Source organism: Moschus berezovskii, chromosome 7, assembly GCF_049115385.1.
Source record: "Moschus berezovskii isolate FMDL1 chromosome 7, NW_MosBer_1.0, whole genome shotgun sequence".
NCBI lineage: Eukaryota > Metazoa > Chordata > Mammalia > Artiodactyla > Moschidae > Moschus > Moschus berezovskii.
The window spans coordinates 23,794,059-23,815,518 of NC_142466.1; the positions used below are offsets into that span (position 1 = coordinate 23,794,059).

Sequence of the window (21,460 nt, forward strand, 5' to 3'; positions counted from 1 at the left end):
AGCCCAACTCAGCAGAGTATGGCTCAGTGAAAGCTCTTTAGTCTCTTTTCACGACGAGGGAGTCGCCACCACAGCTGTGGATTTCAGGCAGAGAAACTACGGTAGGTCCCGTGTGATGTGTGGAAGACAGGAGCTTTCATTCAGACTCTGGTCGGCCTCCAACAGACCTCAGGCCCAGAGCCCAGTGCATCTGTAGTTTCGGCTCGCTACTGCTTTGTGTTCTAGTTTACTTTTTTCTCTGCAAAGATATGACAGCATGCTTTAGATTTTTTTTTTTTTTAATGTCATCTGTCATTGCTGCCTGTTTGGAGCAAAACATGGTGGAGAAGGGAGACTTAGACTGTAAGCTTACAATGTCATCTTAGCCAGAAGATGTCCTTTTACTTTTTAATACATTACTGTAGGTTTCTCTACTCAGATGTGGGACTGAACCCATGGGGCCTACGCTGAGTTGCATGGTAACTTTGGTGGTACAGTGCTTTCTTCAGAATTGCCTTTCACCTATGTTTCTGGCCTACTGTCTTTGTGTCTCTTGACTCTTCCCATCCAGGGGGTTATTAGTGGGCTTGCCTTATAGTGTTTGTTTTGAGGGAGAACCTTAGGTGCTTAAGATTCCCCTCCTACTCATGGCTTTTGGTCAAAGATATGACCGAACATGCAACAACAGAGTTTGGGCCGTCTTACCATTTCTCAAAGTCATTCTACTCATTGTCAGTTCAGTTCAGTTCAGTTCAGTCGCTCAGTCGTGTCCGACTCTTTGCGACACCATGAACCACAGCACACCAGGCCTCCCTGTCCATCACCAACTCCCGGAGTTCACTCAAATCCATGTCCATCGAGTCGGTGATGCCATCCAGCCATCTCATTCTCTGTCGTCCCCATCTCCTCCTACCCCCAATCCCTCCCAGCATCAGACGCTTTTCCAGTGAGTCAACTCGTCGCATGAGGTGGCCAAAGTACTGGAGTTTCAGCTTTAGCATAAGTCCTTCCAATGAACACCCAGGATTGATCTCCTTTAGAATGGACTGGTTGGATCTCCTTGCAGTCCAGGGGACTCTCAAGAGTCTTCTCCAGCACCACAGTTCAAAAGCATCAATTCTTCGGCGATCAGCGAAGCCAACTGTTGACTCATTTTCTCTTCTATTAACTTAAATGATTCTCATTACATTTTTCAACATCAGCCTTTTATTACTCAGCATCATTTCCTCCAGTGTCCTTTTGAGACGTAATCTCTATGATGTAAGGTATCTTGGTAGTATGATAAATCGAGATGTGTGCACTTTTGACTACAGAAGTCAGAGGAGATTTCTGGAGACTTGTCACTGCTCTGGCCCGCCAAAGGGTTAGTGACGAGATCTCAGCTCAGTCAGTGAGTCCTCTTCTCATAGGATGTTTGACTCTTGGCTGGGTTGGCACAAGGACTGAAGAGAATGCTGGCTTATACCTGCCGCAGTCTTGGGTCAGCCACTAAGCAGTTCTTGCCACAGTGACCTTCTACTGGTCTATGCCGTTCTTATAATATGGTGTTGAGGACCAGACGTGTCGCTTCTGGTGAGATGTGACTAGTATATCCTTAGTGATTTCTGCTACTGGTGATTCCATGATTTGCACACCACATGTCTTGAAGGTAATATTTAATATTTAATGTAAGTAGTGTTTAACTGACTAAATTGCTTCATGTTATTCTTATGAATCCAAATCTCTTTTTAATGTTTGTTTAAACAGGCCAATAGCACAGTGTACAGGAGCAGTTAATTTTTTAAACTCCAATTTGGCTTCAGTTTAGTCGCTCAGTTGGGTCTAACACTTTGTGACCCCATGAACCGCAGCATGCGAGGCCTGCCTGTCCATCACCAACTTTACTCAAACTCATGTCCATTGAGTTGGTGATGCCATCCAACCATCTCATCCTCTGTTGTCCCCTTCTCCTCCCGCCTTCAATCTTTCCCAACATCAGGGTCTTTTCAGATGAGTCCGCTCTTCGCATCATGTGGCCAAAATACTGGAATTTCAGCTTTAACATCAGTCCTTCCAACGAACACCCAGGACCAATTTCCCTTAGGATGGACTGATTGGATCTCCTTGCAGTCCAAGGGACTCTCAAGAGTCTTCTCCAACACCACAGTTCAAAAACAGCAATTTTTCAGCGCTCAGCTTTCTTCACAGTCCAACTCTCACATCCATTCATGACCACGGGAAAAACCAGAGCCTTGACTAGACGGACCTTTGTTGACAAAGTAATGTCTCTGCTTTTTAATATGCTATCTAGGTTGGTCATAACTTTCCTTCCAAGGAGTAAACGTCTTTTAATTTCATGGCTGCAGTCACCATCTACAGTGATTTTGGAGCCCCCCAAAATAGTCAGCCACTGTTTCCACTGTTTCCCCATCTGTTTCCCATGAAGTGATGGGACCAGATGCCATGATCTTTGTTTTCTGAATGTTGAGCTTCAAGCCAACCTTTTCACTCTCCTCTTTGACTTCATCAAGAGGCTTTTGAGTTCCTCTTCACTTTCTGCCATAAGGGTGGTGTCATCTGCATATCTGAGGTTATTGATATTTCTCCTGGCAATCTTGATTCCAGCTTATGCTTCTTCCAGCCCAGCGTTCCTCATGATGTACTCTGCATATAAGTTAAATAAGCAGGGTGACAATATACAGCCTGATGTACTCCTTTTCCTATTTTGAACCAGTGTGTTGTTCCATGTCCAGTTCTGACTGTTGCTTCCTGACCTGCATACAGGTTTCTCAAGAGGCAGGTCAGGTGGTCTGGGATTCCCATGTCTTTCCGAATGTTCCACAGTTTATTGTGATCCATGCTGAAAATTATTTATGTACTTTTACTTTTAGAAGCTTGTTTCATATTGACAAGGTAGTTTTGAACTTTGATTCTGTCACCCATCTTCTTGGCCAGGTTTGTGTCATCTGAAATTTTGCTGCAGTTTGCCAGTCTTTGGTGTCAAATTAATTTGAATTTGCTAGCTTGCTCACCAAGTGGGTTTTACTGTCTGATATTCCTCAAGTATTTTCCTTTAAAATACAGAAACATCATTGGTGATATCTGATCCTATATTCTCCTTGTTTTTTCCTCAATGTTTTAAAGATTTAGTTTTTAAAATAAGTTGTTTCTATACGTTTCCTTCTTTGTGCTTTCACCATAGCTAACATTTATCTGCATTAATATACCTCTGATTTTTTTGATGCACAGATAGTATAAAGTTCAAAATAGTACAGAGTTCAGAACTGTGAAATATATTCTCAATAACAGTGCTCTGTAAAGGATACGATTACAAAACACTATTTAAACCTCCAAAAGTGAGTATGATTTATGCCCACTCCCAATGTTTGTTGTTAGTTGGCTCCAAGAACTGGTTTTACCAAAAACATGAGATAATAGAAATCACTCCTCTTGCCCTTCTTTAAGTGATCTGATGTACTTTATTTAGCTAAATTGTAGATCCATACATTTTACATTTCTCAAATTTTCTCAAATCAGGTGAAGTTTGATATGGATATGAGTAGTTTCGTATCAGGGGCCCCTTTGGGCTGGCAGCACCTGAGGAGTCCTCAGTATTAGGGATGCTATGCAGGGTAGGGTAAGGTGACTTGGCTGGTAGAGCCCTGCTACCAGGGAGTCTCCACCTTGATTCCAGGGAACTGTGCATGGCAAGGAAACAGCCATCTTTGGACCTCAAGGAACAGCTTGGCCAGTGTGAATGTCCACTATAACTAGAGATTGTTACGTTTTCCTATTTTCTGAGTAACACAAAATATCCTCAATTCCTCCCCTGAGAGGAGAGAAAATCTCAGTACTGAGAATATGCCTTCAGTCTTGTGGTATGTGTGCCTGGGATCTGAATCAAGTTGCTATAAAGGAAATAAAATGTTTATTACACACCTGAGTCTGTGAACTGTGATACATACCCAGTGAACTCAGCATAAGCTTAGAGAACTGATTTACTGAAAAGGGGAGCAAGCAAATCTTATCACAGGCAAGTATAAGTTAGGGAGAGAGCCAACATGTATTGTGTGCCAACTGTACACCAGAGCTAATGGGACACGTTTCATTTATTTGCAGAGTTCTTACCAGATAAGCGTTAACCCCGAATTACAGACAAAGAAGCAGGTTGTATTAGGGTTCTCCAGTGAAATAGATATAGATAGTCTGATCTGGTCCACAGCCCCAAGAGCCAGTGGTGTAAATTTGGGTCTGAAGTCAAGAAAAAAATGTCCTAGCTCAAGGTAGTCCGGCAGGAGGAATTCCTTCTTTTACAGACTTTTTGTTCTGTTCACATCTTCAATTGATTGGATGAGGCCCACCAGCATTAGGGAGGGCAATCTGCTTTAATCTATCAAATGATCTGTTAATCTCATTCAGAAATATTCTCATAGACACACCCAGGATGATATTTGACCAAATGTCTGGGCACTCAACGTTCCAAACAAGTTGACACATCACCCAGGATAAGAATGAAATATTTAGCATATAATTGCATATCAATAAGTAGCAGAACAAGAGTAAAACCCCAAGTCTGAGGTACTCAAAGTTTCCTTGTGAAATTTGTGTATTGCTTGCCCAGTACTTCATAATTACTTAGGCTACTTTAGACTCAATAAGCAATTCACAAGTGCCATTCTCTGATCTTCAATCCTATCCTGCCCCTCCAAATTAGAAACCTACTTGTGTTTGGGAAAACCTGGGTTAGCTTCTCAGGGCTTCTTGTTGAGCCTTCTTATATGATAATCACTCACAGGCAGCCTACCACAGGTAATGCATTTTGTTTAAACATTCAGGCTTCCCCTTTCATTGCTTTGTGACCCATATGAGGTACTTAGGACCAATTTTATTTATAAATCTTTTGTGCTGAGTCTCCGAGGATGGACTGCAACCCCAGGTCAGATGGTTTGAGCTAAACTGCAGCCCATGTAGGAGAAGGAAAATGAAAAGTTTCTGTCAGTTCAGTTCAGGTCAGTCGCTCAGTCGTGTCTGACTCTTTGCGACACCATGAATCACAGCACGCCAGGCCTCCCTGTCCATCACCAACTCCCGGAGTTCACTCAAACTCATGTCCATCGAGTCGGTGATGCCATTCAGCCATCTCATTCTCTGTCGTCCCCTTCTCCTCCAACCCCCAATCCCTCCCAGCATCAGACTCTTTTCCAGTGAGTCACCTCTTCGCATGAGGTGGCCAAAGTATGGGAAATTCAGCTTTAGCATCAGTCCTTCCAATGAACATCCAGGATTGATCTCCTCTAGAATGGACTGGTTGGATCTCCTTGCAGTCCAAGGGACTCTCAAGAGTCTTCTCCAGCACCACAGTTCAAAAGCATCAATTCTTCGGCGATCAGCTTTCTTCACAGTCCAACTCTCACATCCATACATGACCACGGGAAAAACCATAGCCTTGACTAGACGTACCTTGGTTGGCAAAGTAATGTCTCTGCTTTTTAATATACTATCTAGGTTGGTCATAAATTTCCTTCCAAGGAGTAAGCGTCTTTTAATTTCATGGCTTCAATCAGCATCCGAAGTGATTTTGGAGCCCAAAAAAATAAAGTCTGACACTGTTTCCACTGTTTCCCCATCTGTTTCCCATGAAGTGATGGGACCAGATGCCATGATCTTTGTTTTCTGAATGTTGAGCTTTAAGCCAACCTTTTCACTCTCCTCTTTCACTTTCCTCAAGAGGCTTTTGAGTTCCTCTTCACTTTCTGCCATAAGGGTGGTGTCATCTGCATATCTGAGGTTACTGATATTTCTCCTGGCAATCTTGAGTCCAGCTGGTGCTTCTTCCAGCCCAGCGTTCCTCATGATGTACTCTGCATATAAGTTAAATAAGCAAGGTGACAATATACAACCTTGATGTACACCTTTTCCTATTTTGAACCAGTGTGTTGTTCCATGACCAGTTCTAACTGTTGCTTCCTGACCTGCATACAGGTTTCTCAAGAGGCAGGTCAGGTGGTCTGGTATTCCCATGTCTTTCAGAATGTTCCACAGTTTATTGTGATCCACACAGTCAAAGGCTTTGGCATAGTCAATGAAGCAGAAATAGATGTTTTTCTGGAACTCGCTTTCTCCATGATCCAGCGGATGTTGGCTATTTGATCTCTGGTTCCTCTGCCTTTTCTAAAACCTGCTTGAACATCTGGAAGTTCACGGTTTACATACTGCTGAAGCCTGGCTTGGAGAATTTTGAGCATGACTTTACTAGCGTGTGAGATGAGTGCAATTGTGCGGTAGTTTGAGCATTCTTTGGCATTGCCTTTCTTTGGGATTGGAATGAAGACTGACCTTTTCCAGTCCTGTGGCCACTGCTGAGTTTTCCAAATCTTCTGGCATATTGAGTGCAGCACTTTCACAGCATCATCTTTCAGGATTTGAAATAGCTCAATTGGAATTCCATCACCTCCACTAGCTTTGTTCATAGTGATGCTCTCTAAGGCCCACTTGACTTCACATTCCAAGATGTCTGGCTCCAGGTGAGTGATCACGCCATCATGATTATCTTCATCGTGAAGATCTTTTTTGTACAGTTCTTCTGTGTATTCTTGCCACCTCTTCTTAATATCTTCTGCTTCTGTTAGGTCCATACCATTTCTGTCCTTTATCGAGCTCATCTTTGCTTGAAATGTTCCCTTGAGATCTTTAATTTTCTTGAAAAGATCTCGTTTTTCCTATTCTATTGTTTTCCTCTATTTCTTTGCATTGATCGCTGAGGAAGGCTTTCTTATCTCTCCTTGCTATTCTTTGGAACTCTGCATTCAGATGCTTATATCTTTCCTTTTCTCCTTTTCTTTTCGCTTCTCTTCTTTTCACAGCTATTTGTAAGGCCTCCTCAGACAGCCATTTTGCTTTTTTGCATTTCTTTTCCATGGGAAATCTCTCTTGGTGGAGCAGAAGGGGAGAGGCCAGAGGAATGAGCGGGCGTTTTCCTGTTGCTGGCCTCTGATGCCTGTTGAGGGTCTTCGATGTGCCAGCGTCTCTGGCCGTGGCCCGCTAACCTGCCTCACCCGTGCCGGCTCCTGCCGTGTCCCCTCTCGCTTGCTCCCTCCTCCTCCTGCTCCTCTCTCCCCTGCTCCCAGGATGGCGGGATGGCTGCGCAGGGCTCTCCGTGCTTCCTCCTGACCTTCGACTTTGATGAGACTATCGTGGACGAAAACAGCGACGACTCGATCGTGCGCGCGACGCCAGGCCAGCGGCCTCTGGAGAGCCTGTGTGCCACCTACCGCGAGGGCTTCTACAATGAGTACATGCAGCGTCTTCCAGTACCTGGGCGACCAGGCCGTGCAGCCGCGAGACCTGCGCGCTGTCTACGAGTCCATCCCGCTGTCGCCTGGCATGGGCGAACTGCTGCAGTTTGTGGCCAAGCAGGGTTCCTGCTTTGAGGTTATTCTCATCTCAGACGCCAACACCTTTGGCGTGGAGAGCGCGCTGCCCGCCGCCGGCCACCAAGGCCTGTTCCGCCGCATCCTCAGCGGCTTTTCCCTTTTATTCCAAAGTGAATGAGCTGCCACTTCCATGAGAACCATTTATATGATGCAGCCATTTAAATAATGCAGTTTTTTTTTTTTTCCTTGAAGAGCATGAGTTTAAAGTTTCAGGTTCAAGTTCAAGTGACTGGTGATAGGACATTCCTCTAGCCCCAACCTCACCTACACACACCTTGAGGACTCTTCCAAGTCCTTATGCGCTGAAGCCATTACCACTACAAACCCTTAGTATATCGAGGGAAAGACATGACACACAGTTTTCACTGCACTATTTGACATCAGAACAAAAGGAAACAAGGGCTTTTCAACAAGGCAGAATGTGTGCACATAATTGAGAAAACCTGAGAGCTGGATTTAAATGTTTTAGATTGGGTTGGCAAAGTTGTCCTCTTTGGGGACCCAGTTTCTTCTCTGCCTCTATCCAAACTTGCCTTTCAGAAATAAGGAATTAACTTTTCCTTCCACCTGGAACGGTCGCTTGACTCACTCTCCCCATGATGACAGACAATTTTAAGAATCACACTAGGTGCTGGGGTTACTGCTGCTGTTGCTGCCAGCCCCTAACCTTTCAACCACGGATAAGTGTCTCTGTTCGCATTTGTGCCCCTAGCCTGCCAGTTGCTACTTTGGAAAAAAGATAAATTCATTTTGGTCCTTTTCCTGGTAACACAACAGTAAGCAGAAATGGCCTGATATGATCCTTTTTCTTACACTAAAATTATAAAGAGAAATCCTTTATTTTCCTTAAAGTCTTTAAACATTATTTCAGCATTCTGCATTTAATAAGAAAATTTAGAGTATGCAAATGAGCAGAAAATAAAATCACTCCTTTGCTCTCATACAGAGGTAAACTTTTTTTGGAGTATAGATCTTAACAAATTTTCCCATATATTAAATATATAAATGTACACACAATCACATTACAAAAATCGAATCATTGTGTGCATACTGTTTTAAAAACTACTGTTTAGGGGCTAGTAGTTCAAGACAGTAATGTAGGACAGTCCTGAATTCATCTCCTTCAATGGACACAGCAACTCTACAGCTAATATAGATCAATTCCCTCTGAAAAAGACCTAAAAACTAGCTGAACAGCTCCTCCACAACAAAGAATCAAAGAGCCACGTTGAGGTGAGCTGCACAGGAAAGGCGGTGGCACAGTCTTGTCAGAAACCTGACCCTCAGCTTGGCAACCTGCAACAGAGAGATCACAACTCGGGAGGATCTCCCTGAGGAGTAAGCGTTCTGGGCCCTGCATCAGGCCCCAACTCTCGGGACTTGCATTGGAGAAATGACCTCCCTCATGCCAAACGTTTGGCTTTGAAAACCAATAGGGCTTACTGTTCAGGAGAACCACAGGTTTGTAGGGAATGGAGAGATTCCACTCTTAAGGGGCTCAAACACAGACTCACTTAACCCAGGACCAAGTGCAAAAGCAGCAGTTTGAAAGGCGCCCAGACCATATGGGAAAGAGACTCATTTGCAAATCTTAAAGAATTTGCCTGAGGGTCAGGAGTCTGTTGGGACTCTCTGGGGGCAGAAGCACTAGTGAGTATGGTATTTTGCATTTGCTCTCTACTTTGCTAGCATTGTCACTAGTAAGCACTATTTTTGCACTTTCCCTTTAACTTGCTGGCTTGGTGGGTGTGCCCTACCCTGTGCCACTCCCAGTCCCAGCAAAGAGGGGTTCCAAGGCCTTGGTCTGAAGGTTGAGACGATTGCATTTCTGGGCTCCATGGGTCTGAAATTTGAAGGGGGCAGTTCTTGGAAAGTTACTATCCTCAGGGAACTGCAGAAAGCAGACTCATTCCCCCAGTCTCCTTGTGAAAAAGGTCTGAGTACTCATCCTGGGACTTCGGCCTGAGGGACACACTTATGATTATCCTACTTTTAGAGGATATAGGAGTACTCTCAGGTCAGTTCAGTTCAGTTGCTCAGTCGTGTCCGACTCTTTGCAACCCCATAAATCACAGCATGCCAGGCCTCCCTGTCCATCACCAACTCCCAGAGTTCACTCAAACTCATGTCCATCGAGTCGGTGATGCCATTCAGCCATCTCATTCTCTGTCGTCCCCGTCTCCTCCCACCCCCAATCCCTCCTAGCATCAGAGTCTTTCCCAGTGAGTCAACTCGTCGCATGAGGTGGCCAAAGTATTGGAGTTTCAGCTTTAGCATCAGTCCTTCCAATGAACACCCAGGATTGATCTCCTCTAGAATGGACTGGTTGGATCTCCTTGCAGTCCAAGGGACTCTCAAGAGTCTTCTTCAGCACCACAGTTCAAAAGCATCAATTCTTCGGCGATCAGCTTTCTTCACAGTCCAACTCTCACATCCATTCATGACCACGGGAAAAACCATAGCCTTGACTAGACGGACCTTGAGGGAATGTCAAATAGGGACACCATCTCTGTCCTCACCCTTGGCTTTTTGCTGTAGCTCACTGGTACTTCCCAGAAAGTAGCTAACACACTGAACTGGAGCTCTGATTTTTTTTGTAGTTGTCACTAAGGGACACCTCCAGATCTCTTGGATGGGAGAAAAGCAGGGTTTAACAATTGTGGTCCCATAGGGCAGTATATATTTGCATACCTTAACAGCTGCTGCCTGAGAGTCTAGCTTCTAATGAGCCTAAAACTCCCTGTTGACTGAGGATACCTCCCTCTGCAGTGGTCATAGATCTTGGCACAACGCCGCAACTGGGACTTATCAGGGATAAATCAGGCTGTTTAGAGAATCACAAAGTTTCACATGACAACCAAGAGTTAGGGCAAAGTTAAATGATAAGGTTCATCTTCTGTCTATGGCTACCCCTTCAAGACTGGGAGGGATAGCTATTTTGCTTGATGTATAGCAACAAACACAGACTCAAGCAAAATGGGGAGACAGGAATGTGTTCCAAACAAAAGAACAAGGTAAACTCCAGAAGGACCTTGATGAGATAGATATATGTAATTTACCTGATAAAGAGTTCAAAGTAATGGTCATAAAGGTGGTCACCATACTCAGGAGAATAATGGATGAATACAGTGAAATTTTTCACAAGAAGACAGAAAATATAAGAAAGTCCAAAACAAAATCATAAAGCTGAAGAATCCAATAACTGAATGGAAAACTAGAGGAATTCAACAGCAGACTAAATAAAGCAGAAGAAAGAATTAGTGATCTGGAAGACAAGGCAGTGGAACTCAAACAGAGAAACAAGTAGGAAAAGGAATTTTAAAAAGTGAAGATAATTTAATGGGACTTGAAGTGGAATAACATTCACATTATAGGGGTCCCAGAAGGAGAAGAGAGAGAGAAACAGGCAGAAAACTTACATGAAGAAATAATGGCTGAAACATCCCTAACCTGGGGAAGGAAATAGATGTCTAGATCCAACAAGCCCAAAGAGTTCAAAGCAAGATAAACCCAAAGAGACTTAGACTAATTAAAGCTAAGCTGTCAAAAGTAAAAGAATCTTAAAAGCAGCAAGAGAAATACAACTTATTATGTACAAAGGAACTCCCATAAGACATAAGCAGAGTTCTCAACAGAAGCTTTGCAGGTCAGAAGAGTGAATGATATATTCAGAATGCTGAAAGGAAAAAAAAAAAGTCCAACCAAGAGCTCTCTTTCACTCAAGGCTGCCATTCAGAACTGAAGGAGAGATAAAGAGCTTTTCAGATAAGCAGAAGCTAAAGCAGCTCATTACCACTGAACCAGCCTCTCAGGCAAGGTTAAAGAGGCCACTTTAAGCTGAAACAAAAGGGCACTAATTTGTAACAAGAAAACTTATGGATATGATTATCTCACTGATAAAGGTAAATGTATGTTAAAAGTTGTAGATAAATTTTATTAAAGCTAGTATGGAGGTTTAAAGACAAAAATAGAAAAAAAGAATTGTAACTATAACTAGTTTCAGTTCAGTTCAGTTCAGTTGCTCAGTCGTGTCCGACTCTTTGCAACCCCATGAATCACAGCATGCCAGGCTTCCCTGTCCATCACCAACTCCCAGAGTTCACTCAAACTCATGTCCATCGAGTCGGTGATGCCATCCAGCCATCTCATTCTCTGTCATCCTTTTCTCCTCCCGCCCCCAATCCTTCCCCGCATCAGAGTCTTTTCCAGTGAGTCAACTCGTTGCATGAGGTGGCCAAAGTATTGGAGTTTCAGCTTTAGCATCAGTCCTTCCAATGAACACCCAGGATCGACCTCCTTTAGAATGGACTGGTTGGATCTCCTTGCAGTCCAAGGGACTCTCAAGAGTCTTCTCCAACACCATAGTTCAAAAGCATCAATTCTTCGGCGATCAGCTTTCTTCACAGTCCAACTCTCACATCCATACATGACCACGGGAAAAACCATAGCCTTGACTAGACGGACCTTTTTTGGTAAAGTAATGTCTCTGCTTTTTAATATACTATCTAGGTTAGTCATAACTTTCCTTCCAAGGAGGAAATGTCTTTTAATTTCATGGCTGCAATCAGCATCCACAGTGATTTTGGAGCCCAAAAAAATAAAGTCTGACACTGTTTCCACTGTTTCCCCATCTATTTCCCATGAAGTGATGGGACCAGATGCTATGATCTTTGTTTTCTGAATGTTAAGCTTCAAGCCAACCTTTTCACTCTCCTCTTTCACTTTCCTCAAGAGGCTTTTGAGTTCCTCTTCACTTTCTGCCATAAGGGTGGTGTCATCTGCATATCTGAGGTTATTGATATTTCTCCCAGAAATCTTGATTCCAGCTTGTGCTTCTTCCAGCCCAGCGTTCCTCATGATGTACTCTGCATATAAGTTAAATAAGCAGGGTGACAATATACAGCCTTGACGTACTCCTTTTCCTATTTGGAACCCTTCAGATATGACCTAAATCAAATCCCTTAAGAGTATACAGTGGAAGTGAGAAATAGATTTAAGGGACTAGATCTGATAGAGTGCCTGATGAACTATGGACGGAGGTTTGTGACATTGTACAGGAGACAGGGACCAAGACCATCTGCATGGAAAAGAAATGCAAAAAAACAAAATGGTGTCTGAGGAGGCTTTACAAATAGCCGTGAAAAGAAGAGAAGCGAAAAGCAAAGGAGAAAAGGAAAGATATAAGCATCTGAATGCAGAGTTCCAAAGAATAGCAAGGAGAGATAAAGCCTTCCTCAGCGATCAATGCAAAGAAATAGAGGAAAACAACAGAACAGGAAAAACAAGAGATCTCTTCAAGAAAATTAGAGATACCAAGGGAACATTTCATGCAAAGATGGGCTTGATAAAGGACAGAAATGGTGTGGACCTAACAGAAGCAGAAGATATTAAGAAGAGGTGGCAAGAATACACAGAAGAACTGTACAAAAAAGATCTTCACGACCAAGATAACTAGTTTAGGTATATACAAAGTAAAAGATATAAAAAAACGGAACATCAAAGACATAAAGCCTGGGGCAGTGGGAATAAAATGAAAGTTTTAGAATGTGTTCAAACTTATGTGTTAGAACTTGCTATTAAGTTACAATGTGTTTAATTTGATATTAAGTTAAAAGGCTATCAGCTGTTTCATGTGAGCCTCATGGTAACCACAGAGCCAAACCCTATAGTAGGTACACAAAAAATGAGAAAGGAATCTAGCAGATACTATAGAAAGTAACCAGATTACAAGAAAGAGAGCAAAAAAAGAGAGGAACAAAAAGGAGCTACAAAACAGCGAGGAAACAATTAAAAAGTTCGTGATAAGTGTGTGTGTGTGTGTGTGTGTGTGATAAGTTGCTTCAGTCATGTCTGACTCTCTGCGACTCCATGGACTGTAGCCTGCTAGGCTCCTCTTATGCATGGGATTCTCAAGGCAGGAATACTGCAGTGGGTTGCAATTTCCTCCTCCAAGGGGTGTTTCCCACCCAGGGATCGAACCCACATCTCTTTTGTCTACTGCATTGGCAGGTGGGTTCTTTACTACTAGCACCACCTGGGAAGCCCTGATAAGTATCAATGTTTCTAAATGTAACCAGACTGCTGCTGCTGCTAAGTCGTTTCAGTCGTGTCTGACTCTGTGTGACCCCATAGATGGCAGCCCACCAGGCTCTCCCGTCCCTGGGATTCTCCAGGCAAGAACACTGGAGTGGGTTGCCATTTCCTTCTCCAATGCGTGAAAGTGAAAAGTGAAAGTGCTCCGGTAACCAGACTAAATTCTACCAAAAAGCATAGAGTGGCTGAATAGATAAAAACACAAAGCCCATCTATATGTGCCTGTAAGAGATTCACTTCAGATGTTAGGACACACACAACCTGAAAGTAGAGGAATGGGAAATGATGTTTCTTGCAAATGAAAACCAAATGAAAGCTGGGATAGCTATACTTAAAACAGAAAAAAATGGACTTTATTATGTTTAAAATTATTTATTTATTTTTGACTGCACTGGGTCTTTGTCGCTGTAGGTGACTTTTTCAAATTGTGGCAAGTGGAGGCTACTCTCTAGTGTGGTGCATGGGCTTCTCATTGCTGTGACTTCTCTTGTTGCAGACCACAGGCTCTAGGGTGCACTGGCTTCAGTAGTTGTGACATGTGGGCTTAGCTGCCCGACAGCATGTGGAACCTTCCTGGACTAGGGATCAAACCTGTGTCCCTGTATTGGCAAGCAGAGTCTTAACTACTGGACCACCAGAGAAGTCTGACAAAAGTCTTTAAAACAAAGAGTTTATTAAAAGACAAAGATGAGCATACTATATTGATTAAGTTGTCAATCCAATAAGAAGATATAACATTAATAAATAGCTATCCATCCAACACTGAAGACACTAATTTGAAAAGATGTATGCACCCCTTTGTTCATTGCAGAATTATTTACAATAGCAAAGAGGTGGAAACAACAGAAGTGTCCATCAATGAATGAATAGATAAAGACGATGTGGTGTATATATATATATATATATATATGCAATGAAACACAACTCAGCCATAAAAATAATAAAATCTTGCCATTTGTAGCAACATGGATAGAACTTGAGAGTGTTATGCTAAGTGAAATAAGTCAGACAGAAAGACAAATATTGTATGACTTTATTTACATGTGGAATCTAAAAAAACCCCAAATAAATGAAAATAAAAAGCTCAGAGATACAGAGAACAAATTGGTAGTTGTCAGAGGGTAGGAATATTAGGGGGTAGGCAAAAGTGGGTGAAAGGGATCAAGAGATACAAAGTTAGAGTTAGAAAATAAATGTCATGGGAAAGTAATGTACAGCATGGTGACTATAGTCAATAATATTGATTGTAAATTTGAAAGTTGTATGAAAGTAAATTTGAAAAGTTCTCATCGTAAGGAAAAAGAAAACTATGCGGTGACAGTGACTAGACTTACTGTGATCATTTCACACTGCACACAAATCTTGAATTGTTACATTGCACACCTGACAGTAATATAATACTGTGTGTCAGTTACACTCAATAGAATGGAACAGAAACCCTTGCTGTATGGTCATCCTTGAAAAAGTTTTATCTCAATATACTTCAAATGTCATCTTTTCAAATAATGGCCCAGTATTACACAATGTGCCATATATTGACAGTCTAAATTGTTAGATATTTAGATTAAACATTTTTCTATAAAATAAACAGGCTTGTAATAAACATTACTTTAAAATATTTACCTAAGCACTAGTCCAAGAGTTTTTTCTGGATAAATTCCTGAAATTCATTATGTCTAAAATATATATGCTAATTCTTAACATAATAAGGTATATATTAGTTATCCTTTGCTGCATAACTACCACCCCCCCCCCCCCAATTTAGTGGCCTAATGCCACTTAAATGGGCTTCCCTGATGGTTCAGATGGTAAAGAATCTGTCTGCAGTGCAGGAGAGCCAGGTTTGATCCCTGGGTGGGGAAGATCCCCTGGAGTAGGAAATGGAAACCCAGTCTAGTATTCACTCTGGAGAATTCCATGGACAGAGGGACCTGGCAGGCTACAGTACATGGGGTCCCAAAGAGTCAGACATGACAGAGTGACTTGACTTTGCACTTTTCCTTAAAATCACTAAATCATTTATTTTGCTCATAGATCTGCAATTTGGGTAGAGCTTAAGTGGTCTCTTCTCAAGCTTGTCCCTCCTCTATATCATGTCAATTATAGGTTTACTGGGGCTTCTACGGTGGCTCAGGTGGTAAAGAATCTGCTTGTGATGCAGGAGACCTGGGTTTGCTCCCTGGGTCAGGAAGATCCTCTGGAGGAGGGCATGGCAACCCACTCTAGTTTTCTTGTTGGAGAATCTCTGTGGAAAGAGGAGCCTGGTGTGCTATAGTCCATAGTATCACAGAGAGTTAGACATGACTGAAGCAACCATACACACAAGCATAGGTTTATTGATGAGCTTCCCTGGTGGCTCAGTGGTTAAGAATCTGCCTGCAATGAAGGAGACCTGGGTTCAATCCCTGAGTTGGGAATATCCCCTGGAGAAGGAAATGGCAACTCACTCCAGTATTCTTGCCTGGGAAATCCTATGGACAGAGGAAACTTGTAGGCTACAGTCCATGGGGTTGCAAGAGTTAGACACAACTTAGTGACTAAATCACCAACCATCACCATAGGTTTACTGGGGGAATGAAGTATTTACTTTCAAGATGGCTTAGGCACCTGTATGGTCATCTGGTGTTGGTAGTCAGCTGGAAGTTCTGCCAGTGCTGTGGACCAGGGTCCATAGTTTCTCTCCACAGAACTTTTTCCATGGACTGTTTGGGCTTCTTCATAGTGTGGTGCTCCCAAGAGTGAGTATCCTAAAAGGACAGGCAGAAAGGCTATGATGCAGCCTTGAATATTACAAAGTGTCTATTTCATTATACTCTCTTGGTGAGGCACTCACAAAGGCCTGTCCAGGTTTGAGAGGTGAGGGCACAGACTTTACCTTGGTGGGGTAAGTAGCAATGTTTTAAAAGAGCATGTAGTTTTCTCAGGGTGTATGCCCAGTTGTGGGATTGCTGGGTCATATTTAAGAGGGGAGTGCTGACGTATATACACTACTGTGTGTAGACTAGCTCGCTAGTGGGAAGTTGCTATATAGCGCAGGGGGCTCAGCTCAGTGCTCTGTGACGACCTAGAGAATTAGGATGTGGGGATCAAGGGTAGGAGCGAGGTTCCAGAGATATGGGATATGTGTGTACATGTAGCTGATTCATGTTGTTGTACAGCAAAACCCAACACAACATTGGACAGCAATTATACTCCAATTAAAAAATAAAGTACTTGTGGGATGAAGAATATTGCTGCTAACTTTGGAAAATACCATCTTCCATAAAATATAGTAAAAACCAGATGATTTAAGATTTAGAATTTTGAATCAATCTAGACCACATACCTCTAGATATTTTGTTATTGACAGCAGATTCCTGACTTTTTATTGTTCATAAAGGGAGGATAAAGATTTGTAGGTTCACTCAGTAGTTAGTAGAAAGGTTAGCATCCATGACTAGAATATGGTCAAGGTTCTTCCTGAGGGTCTTATAAGGCGAAGAGTGACTGGGGCAAGATAAGTAGTCAAAAAGCAGTTGGGAAGGAAGGCAGTCAGATGCCAAGGAGACCAATTACAAATGTGATTTCCAAATACTCTGGTGCACCATCAACCTCAGGTTGTAGAATAAAGAATTCAGGGTTTATAAGTTGGTCAGTGTGGCTACCTCAGAGGTCATGTGGACAAGGACTTTCAAATTAAAGGGTCCTTGGAGGTCCCAGGCTTCAATATCATAAAACATTGTCACTTCCTTATGTCATGCAAGACACAAGCAGCATCACCTATGTGACCACCTAGGTCTCAGGATAGTGATGCTAAAGTGAACTTGGAAATCATTTAGACTCAGATGTCCTTCAAAAACTGAAAAAGGGATAGTGGCAGAGTAACCCTGAAGGGAATGTGAATGGATACTCCTCCACAAACTTGGCCATTTAGGAAACTGTAATCACAATTTCTTTTTCCTGAATGTCAAAAGGTAACTACTGGTATTCTGTCTTCTTGCAGGAATTCTTCTCTACAAGGCATTTTTCATCAAAACCATATGACTGGTAATTGATCACTGCAAATGATACTGCCACTAGGACAGTAGTTTTGGTATTTTTCTTTTTTTCTCCCTATTGAAATTGCTCTGGAAAGTATGTGGGAAACCTGTATGAATCAATAAATGATTAAATCCAACTTTACATAGATTCAAAATGCTAGCAAGAGTGCAGGCCCATTTCTTCCTTTGCCTGTCTGAATTACTTCCAACAGTGAAGGAAGCATTTGTCACAGTCACAAGGGTAGATTGTAATGTGCCCTAAAAAGTGAACAGAATTTTTTTTTCTGAATGTGCATATGTATGTGTGTATATATATATATATATTTTTTTTTCTTTTTAAAGAACATACAAACAGATGAAAGTCATGCCCTTCTTTCACTTGCATCCACACATACTTTCATTTTGTGGCTGGGAGATTTGGGGATTTTCGTTCAACACTGATAATTTAAAATTGACTTTAATTAACTGCCCGCATGCAAATATGTAATGATATTTGCAAAAATCAAGGACCATTTTAGAAATTTCATCTGAAGAGTTTAATAAGCCCAAGAATTTAAACTTGAAATGCCCCATGATCGTCATTTGGAGCAGCAATTATCACTGTTATATGTTACGCAGTGCTCAATTTAGATTTAGTCTAAGTGTTCCACAATCAGGGACAATATTGTCTCCTGCCTGCCTCCGTCTCCCACTTCTGACTGCACCCATCCCCTGCCCCCCACCTCCAAGACATTTTTGGTTGAGTGTGTGTGTGTGTGTGTGCGTGTGCGCGTGTGCATGTGTGCTGTTGGTCAGAGATGCCCTAAATACCCTGAAATGCATAAGGAAGTCCTCCATAACAAAAATTACCCAGTTCAAAATTTCAAAAGCACTGAAGTTAAGGAACCCTGATTTGAGTTCAGACGTAAGAAATTTACCAGTGTAACTGTTAACCAAAATCCTTGTCTCCATGATTGCTGCAAGGCGCCAAAACCAGGCTCAAATAGATTTGGTTGGATTTTTTTTTTTTTAATGTTTCTGTTTTCACAGCTGAAGAACATCCTTTAACTTGGGACTATAGACACGAAAGGGTTAATTGAACAATAGGCTGACACAAAGAATGAACTCTGAACAGATATTCTAAATAGTTACTTAGAAAAATAACAGTTAGGCCTATCTCAAGGCATGACTTTTAAACCACTGGTTTCCCTTGTTAGAATCTGGTAAAATCTTGGCCCATAACGTCTCTAGTAGTATATGAAGGCTCATTAGAGTAACACTTAATGTTTAAATGTGAAATTTCTCTGCTTTATTTCTTGCTGTTTTATTGAGTGTCAATTTTTCCCTTGTTTATGCTTTTTCTTCCCTATGTTGACTTATGTATTGGTGTGAACAATTGTTCAAATACCTACATTAGCCCTCTAATTGCCTATGAAGGGCTTTTTTAATCTTTGTGTTCTGTTCTTGTGCTGCTTTTTGTCTTTTTCATTAAATTTACTCCATTTCATTGACTATTTTCTCAGAACTCTCAGTTGTCTGTGGAAGCCTGTTGTTTGACTTTGTGTTAATGACATGGATATTGAGTTAATGACATCACTGACCAATATTTGCTTATTATGATCTGTTCCATAAAAGATTTGATGGCCTTTATCAAAATAAATAAAATACTTTTTAAGACTTGCTGATGACCTTGGCTACTTGACCACACTCCAGACTAATCCACAGGCAAGCTGTTTTTGATCTTTGGATATTGACAAGCCCTCAGGATCAGGGGAGGTTTCGTCTAGCCCTTGAGAATCGAGGCAAAAAGAAGTTGTGTTTGGCAGTGCCACTAGGAAGTCTGTTTCCTTGAAGATACCTTTCTATGGTCTTTTCTTGTTCCATAGTTGGAAAGCATCCCATTATCTCAGAACCTAGGAGAAGAGCTATTCTTAATATGTCAACCTTATGACTTACCTTCAGACTACTGTTATCCCAGAAGTGAAGCTACTTTTATCTCTTCTAAATCTTTTCACTCTTCCCTGATCCCTCTAAATGAGCTGATTACAAAAGTATGCAGGAACTGGTTAAGTCCGGGAGCCAAAAAGATCAGTTCTTGACGTGTAATAATAATTTAATGGTTAAGATGGTAGAAAATGACATGCTTAAAAAAATTTATCCTATTTTAGAGATGGGACATTTGGCAAGGCTCCCAGAACACTCACCCCAGCACCCCGAGAAGAAAAATAAGTCTGGGCTCTGGATCTTTTATTGAATATAAAGGTCAGTCACATACTGTCCTGTCGCAGATGAGGAGTCAGTTGTGAAATGACTCCTGCAAGAATTTTTCTCATTTTTAAAACCTCCTTGATGTAAAACCATCCTTTGGCTCTAATCAGAAATTTAATTTATTCAGAGATAAGGCAAAGGAAGATCTTAACTTCTCTGATGTGAGGGATCTGAAGAAATTAGGAGTAAGCAAGATTAATATCAGAGTATTGGCACTATACACATTTCCTAATGGATAAGATCTTTGGTTTTGTTATTTTAATTTTCTCTGCATGGAGTCAGCCTACGTGCCTTCAATAATGATGATGGCAAGTCTCTCAGCTTCTAGGTCTCATCAGAAAGTTCTCAAGTAATTTTTAAATGTCATTTGGATCCAAAGGGTAGATAGACTCACATTCACTCATTCATTCACATTTCATGAAAGCCTATTATGTATGTCTTGCTGTAGTAGGTTTCTGGGTATGATAAAAAGAAGAAAAAGCATAGTTGGGAGTACATGACATAGTAAGGAAAATGATATAGAAAATTTCAATATGGTGATATGAGTGGATGATGAATACTTTGTGGGTGGTTTTGGGAAGCATTCACAGTGGAGGCCGCAGAGCTGGCTCTTGGGGAATGAGTAGGGCATCAGCAGGTAGATGATGCGGGAAATGGTACTCAAGGCAGATCTGGTGCTTGTGTGATAGAACACCCAGAGATGAGAAAGCACAGGGTGCTTCCTGAGAAACATAAGCAGTTTGGTTTGGCTTTCATCCCAGGGATCAGCACTGGGTAAGTTTGGAGGAATAAACAAGAGCCAGGTATCTGCTCTGTTTAGGAATGTGGATCTTGTCCTCCTTTGTCACATTGAGAGTTTAGAATTCCTTCTTTGTCAACACGCACTTTTCAGATGTGTAGTGATTACCTGGCCAGTGCAGAGGGATATGATGTGAGTGGGTGGAGGGCAGAGAAACAAAGAGAAAAATCATTGCTTTCCTTATAAGAACAAGGAACAGGGAACAGAAATGAGACCACCACTAACGGTTAGACAGGAGGAACCTGCTTGCAGAGGACATCAGTTGCCTTGGACAGTTCCTTCGGCATTGGTAGTGAGAGGGCGAGTCACACACAGAGAAATCAGCAGAGACAGGACAGTGAGGATGTGAAGGAACATTGTCACCCCCATCTTTGTCCTGTGGTAGTCTGACTCTGGGGCTGGAAGCAACAAGAAATCCAACAATTCCAATCAGACTTTTGACACCTGAAATTTCTGTACATTGTTTCCAAAGCAATTGAAAACTAGCTTGGGCAGGAATGAAGAATACCCAGGGCAGAACATAAAGGAGATAATTTTCCAGTTACTGAGGTAAAAATAAATAGCACAGGCTCTCTGGATGTGTCTGTGTGTCTATCTATGGGTCAACACGTGTTTATATCTCAGCATCTTCATCACACACCTTTTCCTGATACCTTCAGGGTTAAGTGTTGACCCATCCCCCAAGGTAGTTTATTTTCATTAGTTTTGCTATAAAGAGTCTGCAGATGAGTTGACTGGAGAAGTTTGGCAAGAAGAGAAAAGGAAGCGTGTTAGGAACAGAGAAGCCATGCCCAGCGTTTCTCTGGCAAGTTCATTGTCCTCTGGCCCTATTGTAACCCATGAATTCTTCTCCCAGTGTCAGGGATGTTCATAACATTTTGATCTTTCTGGGAGAGTAATTCATGGAGATG

The 21,460-nt window shown here is 41.9% G+C and overlaps 1 pseudogene; it reads left to right on the forward strand.

Moving 5' to 3' along the window:
• The first annotated feature begins 6,971 nt into the window (after window positions 1-6,971).
• LOC129557093 (phosphoethanolamine/phosphocholine phosphatase pseudogene) lies at window positions 6,972-7,509 on the forward strand (annotated as a pseudogene).
• Window positions 7,510-21,460: the final 13,951 nt, after the last annotated feature.